The following is a 6,000-nucleotide window of genomic DNA, read 5'->3' as shown; positions in this document are numbered from 1 at the left end:
AGGTTTTCAAGATGCAATTGGACAGGGCGCTAGATAATCTCATCTGGGCTCCCTTTCCTGCAAAACGTTGGGCTAGATGATCTTTGGGGGTCCCTATCAGTCGGGGCAATTCTATGATTCTGTGGCAATTCCGGCTCCCTTCATGCTTTATGTCGTGGCTTTCGAGGTGTGCCGATGAGTAATGGGGCTCCTTCCAGAAGAGCTGAAGAGCTCTCCCCCCTGCCAAGCTGGCCTTGTCTCCATTGTTATAGGCTGTCAGGGGCGAAACCCGGCAGCTATGGAAAAATCCGTAGCTGTAGCAAGGGAGGAACTCTCTTGGACAGTCCGCTGGTTGGGATTGGAGAAGAAGGGAGAATGAAACACGGCTCTCTAGCAAAGCTGTGATGCCCAGTGTCTTTAATGAGAAAATCAAAGGAAAATGGAAAAGGCGAGAGCTGAAGCAATGCATGTTGGAGGCCGAGAAAAGCTCAGAGAAGTGCTGCCATCGGAAGGAAAACTTCCACGCCAGGCATGCTTCCTGTGCAACTCCCCCTCAAGGCTCTGGCAGTCACGTATGCCCTAGATGCATTGCTACGGAAGGAAGGTGGAGGTGTTTGATGGGGAGCGTAAGGTAAAGCAGAGCAAGAGGGGGAAAGAGAGAGGCTTCCTTGGGAAGAGACAGAAGGTCGCTCCCTCGGGGCTGGCTCCTGGACTTTCCTCGAGGCCCCTGGTACTTCACCACGGGCAAGCGATCCACGGGCTTCAGCATAAGAGATTGCCCCGTCCCAGAGGCCCGCAGAGCCCGCGGCCCAGACCGGACCACCCAAAGCCGCCCAGCCCCAGGGAGCCCCCAGAAGCGATGGGCACACTGGCAGCGCTGAGGGAGCTCCCCACGGCAGCCGACGCGGTGGATCCCACGGCTGTGCTCTGAGGGAAGGAGCTGAGGATTGGGCCCGGCAGCGTCACCATCACTGGCGAGGGCTGGATTGCAACGCTGGAGTCGGCGCACCGGATGACGCAGGGCTCGTTGCAGCTGTTGGCAAGAGGGGTTGGGCCGCAGGTGGCTGGCAGGCACGGGCTGTAGCACGACATGTCTTGCAGAGGGAGGCGACCCTGCAAGACCGGGAGGGAGCAGAGGGCATTAGCTGTCGGGCCCTTTCAGACCCCCAGCTTGGCTCCTCCGAGAACAAACCAGTGGCTGGCCGCTCAGCGGATAGAGATTTGGGATGGGGTCTGCATTGGGTATTTGCTAGTAATTGAAGGGTGATCCGAGAGGGTCCGTCAAAACATAATGAAGCTTCCCCTGTCCAAGTCAAGCTCCCTCGCAGTCTATACCTCAGCTGGCCTTGCCACGCCCAGGCATGCCTGCCCCATGGAGGCCCTCTGCTACCTCCGGTGACTCCATTACCAAGGGGATGTCTGCAGGCTGTGAGGATATTTCACAACACTCCTTCTGCTCAGCCCTGGAAATTTGGTAGGGAAGGTGCCCCAGAGAGAGTCCTCAGTAAGCCCCCTCCCGCCGTGAGGAAATGGATGCCAGGTTTTCCAGACGGGTGGAGCGTAGCCTTGGTGCTGTGGCCTTGGTCAGGGAACGATTTTCTACTGCACACCAAGAGGCTCCCTCTTCCTGGCATCGGGCTCTGTACTTCCTGATCATCCATCAGCCCTTGTACAAGCATCAATTTGTTCACTCACAAATGGGTCTCCTTCTCCCTGCCCCCACCCTCAAGACCCCTCGTCTTGTCAGGTCAGGCTCCTCTCACCCACATCTTTCAGGAGGGGACATGTCTGAGTAAAACGCAACAGGGCTCCTGAAGACAGCAGCCACTACGGAAGAAGACGTCTATGGTGGGACTAGCTCTCCTGTGGAAGCTTCTCGTCATGCCAACAGTGCAAAAGGAGCATTGCTGAACTGCGGATACAGCCCTCTCCACAAAATCTGTCCTGCCAACCGAGGAGACAAGAGGCAAAATGAACTGACACTTACCAACTTCAGAGAGCAGGGGAAGGCACGAGGAGACGACAGAGGAGCTGGCAGTTGGGCATGCTTTTATACTGCGGCCCAGAGCCCCAGGGGAGCTGAAAAATGCCACAAACATGAAGCATGTTGAGAAACAGCAATTTGGACTTCTCACACCTATGCTGGTAGATGAAAGACATGCCTCCGTTGCCTGAAATGCGTGCCTCCCTTTTCATCCTGGGTAGCACTGACGTGATTTTGTTGATAGCAATTATGTTTCTTCCCCAGACCAACGCTCCTTTGAGGTCTCATTCCAGTAGCTGGTGAAGCCTTGCAGCAGATTCAGGCCATGAGTAGGTGATGTACACGTCCTGCCCTTCCTGGGGAACGTGGCCCCACTTAGATAGGAATTTTCCTGTGGGGTACACATGAAGGCCACTCAGAAGGGTCTCTCTTTGATGGCATGACACCGACCCTGAGCAACACCAGTGCCTGCCGCCTATGGAGTTGCTCGGAGCCCAGCCAAGCCTCTGCAGGATGGCTGTTCTACTGGGGGACAGAGAGAGGAGGAGACTCTGATCCCCAGAGTGTTTGGAAGGTCATGGTCAAACAAGGCCCTCCTGCACTCTGGACCAAAACCCCATTGTGTGCAGGGATGGGGACACGGAGGTCATTGCTGGAGTGGCTCAGGGTACTCGGTGGCAGACGTCTGCTCCCCTCGGGCCTCGGTGATGCACACCATGCAAAGGGGGCCCAGCAGTTCAGCTGTTGTCCTCAGTCAGGAAAGGCCAGTTCTCTGGGAACTGCAGAGCCCTTGCCTTGCCTGCCAGGACTTTACTCATTACTCTCCTGAGGAGAAACAACGGCCCTGGAGAGCGATGAAGGAGCCTGCTGACTCAGGCCTGAAAGCGAGCCATCACCAAGTGGACCTGTTTGCTTCGGCACAGTCTTCCCAAACAACACTCACCTTTGCATCATTGCCTGCTGGCTTGTTCAGGTCACTGACCCAGAGGGTCTGGCTTGTTTTCCCTGGCTCAGGGATGGATTGGCACATTCGGGGCCCTTTAATTGCAAGGTGGCACCAGCAGACCACCTTGGAGTCACCTGTGAGTCACCAAATAGTGCTGAGGCACTGCGAGAGACCTCAGCTCCACCTCGGTGCACATCATCCATGCACTGGCATCAGGGAATCCGGGGGAAATGGATTCAGACCTGCCCAGGACCCTAGGTGCAACCTCGTGTCCACGTTCCTGCAGAAATGCAGCTTTGTGTACAGTGTTGTCATGGCTGTTAGCATCTTGCCCAACCACTTGGTGACTCCTTGAAATCCTGGGTGAAATCCTCCTTGGTGAAATGGCAGCCAAGGGAAGGACAGCACGGACGTGCCCTGACGTTCCCACTCCCAGACGTTTCTGGAGCACGGTCCAAACCGAGGAAAGTTTCCGCCCGTAAGTGTCCAGGGCCTGGGGAGCCTGCTTCTTTGATGGACCGGTGTGACAGACCACCAGACTGAGGCTGCAGCCTCTGAGCGGCAGCAGATGGTGCTCCCTGCTACCCTACGAGACACAGAGGAGACCTTGCCTGTCCGGAGAGGTGTGGCGGGAGCTCAAAGGCCAGGCGTGTGTTGCCAGCCCTGAGAGCTGCCTGGAAAAAGCCTCTGCCTGCCCGTGCCGCTTGGGCAGATGGGCCATGCTCTCACCCGGGCGGCCGTACCGTTTGGGGAAAGGGTCTTAGAAGGGGGATGTTGTCTTCTCCTGCAAAACGTTGATGGCTCTGACTCACTTCTGCCGTCGCTTGCAGCAGGGCCATGCTCTGGGGCTGTTGTGCCATCCTGATGGGACGGGAGACCCAGTGCCACAGCTCACAGTGGAAACGTGCTCACTCCGGACAGGCAGAAACAGGTCCCAGCAGTCAGCATGGCACCAGGGTGGGTGGCAGTCACCCGTGCCTCTTCCAGGTGGAACTGGAAGTGCACTGACAAAACAGCCAGTGATGCTCCCTCCTGAAAGGCTCTGAGGCTCTCTGAGGAATTTGCGAGGCACTTGGTCCCCAGTGTGTCCTCAGCTGAAGAGCAGGGAAGTGGTTGCCTATATCTTCCAGCCCCCCAAAGCCCTGAGACTGGCCCTCAGAGACGTGGCCCATCCCCACAGAAGGGGCACGGGTTGCCCACAGCAAACTCTGCAGGGGAAGATGCCAGCAGGGACCATCCCTGAGGGAAACTCCCTGCATGGGACGCCCTGCCCTGTGGCTGCTCTGTTCCCGGCCGGTGCACTAATGTGCCGACGCGGAAGTCTCGGACACAACGTAGACTACCAATGTGATCAAGTTGATGCCACTTTATTAAAGGTTACACAGCAATTTATACTCTATCTCAAACTTCACGCGCCGCTATCTTATTGCTAATAGGCTAAAGCTGCTTGTTCACGCGCCCTTTTGCCCCCTATGATTGGTCCCGGTGTGGCGTCCACGCGATGCTCTCCCCCCAGGTAGACCCCGTGTTTTCGACATTCCAACATCTTTATCTCTTGGGAAGGAATGTAGTTTCTCAGGCTGTCTCGGCCTTGTTTTTGTCCTTGAACACAGCTGCAGCTTGTTGTTACAGTGAGGCCCCTCGGTTTGGATCGCTCATAATATGTCCGTTATTTTCCAGCCATTCCACACTAATGGATGAGCGCTCAAACTACTGATGAGCACCAGCAAATGCCAAAGGCCGCGGTGGGTAAGCAGAGAAGTTGGGTACAGCCCTGCTGCTCCCGCCTCTCTGCTCTGCCTTGTGGCAACTGAGAGGTCGTGCAAACAGGAGCAGGCACCAGGACAGACACTCTGCTCCTCACGTAGCTTCCTTTGTCACCAGACAGGAGCATGACACAGCCCGTCACAGCTCTGCTACAGCAGGCAGCGAGGGCCATCGCTGGGCTGCTCTCCTCCTTGGCCTGCCATCCTGCCTCCACTGCCAGATGCGGGAAGGCTGGGGAGGCATTCCTCTACCACATGAGGAGCCTGGCATTTGCTGTGCCCAAGCAAAGCTGAGGCAGCAGCAGAGGGCACGTGCATCCACCTGCCACAGCAGGCGCGTGGTAACACCTGAGGGCAGGAAGCGGACAGCACAGGCCCATCCTTGCTCCGCAACATGCCTTCTGCTTTGAACTGCAGCCACAAGAGCACTTGTCCTTTCCAGGGCTGGCAAGGTGACCGAAAGCAAAATGCACCCTCAGTCAAATGCCTATGAGTTTCCTCCTCAGCCCCTGTGACCTTGCGTCCTTGGGGCTGACTACCCACTTTGAGAATGAGAATTCTGAGAAGGAGAAACAGTCACACCGGGCCTTAGCTCATTGCTGAGCCCTCCCATGGCCGTGCAAGGCCTTGTGTTTCTCAGGGTCAGCCTCAGCCCTTCAACAGGAGACCCACGTGAGTGGCCTTCATCACGAGTGCTCCACGCCTGAAGCCCAGACTGAGAGTGGTACTCACGTTCCCCAGCAAGGATGTGCACAACCCACACACAAGGCCTGGAGCTACTGAAACCCTTCCCTGGGAAGTGGCATGGGACCTCAAATGACCGTTGCTTTGAGGAGCCAGCAACTAATGCATCACTGTGCTCTCACCCAATAGGGAAACACAGGCCGGGCCTTTCAGATGAAAGGGACAAGTTCTTCATCTGTGGGCTGTGCTTTGCAAGCCTCAAATTGCTGTTTGTTAACGTGCTTCACAAAGAAGGTGTGTTCCAGGTCTCCCGAGGCGCTGGCTCACCATATAAAAAGCCCGGGCCACTCCAAGCCCTTCCATCCACGTCTCTTCCCTTGCTCTCCACATTGAACCTGGTAAGTCTGAACTCACTGCTTCTCTTCGTGCTGGCAGGATTTCTGTCAACGGGACTGCTTCCCTTCTGTGCGGGGTCCTTCTGATACGTGGTCCAGGCTTGAAAATACACTGTGCTTCCCTCTTCTGGGAGGTGAGCTGGCGAGGGAAGAGGGAAAGCTTTCTTCCCTCCTGAGAGGGAGTCATTTGGGCTCTTTTGTAGCAGTGGCTCTGCTGAAATCTGAGGCTGCACGACCAGTACCGTC

This window comes from Strix uralensis, chromosome 19 (assembly GCF_047716275.1).
Source record: "Strix uralensis isolate ZFMK-TIS-50842 chromosome 19, bStrUra1, whole genome shotgun sequence".
In the NCBI taxonomy this organism is placed as follows: Eukaryota; Metazoa; Chordata; class Aves; order Strigiformes; family Strigidae; genus Strix; species Strix uralensis.
Note: the sequence above shows the minus strand (reverse complement) of the source record.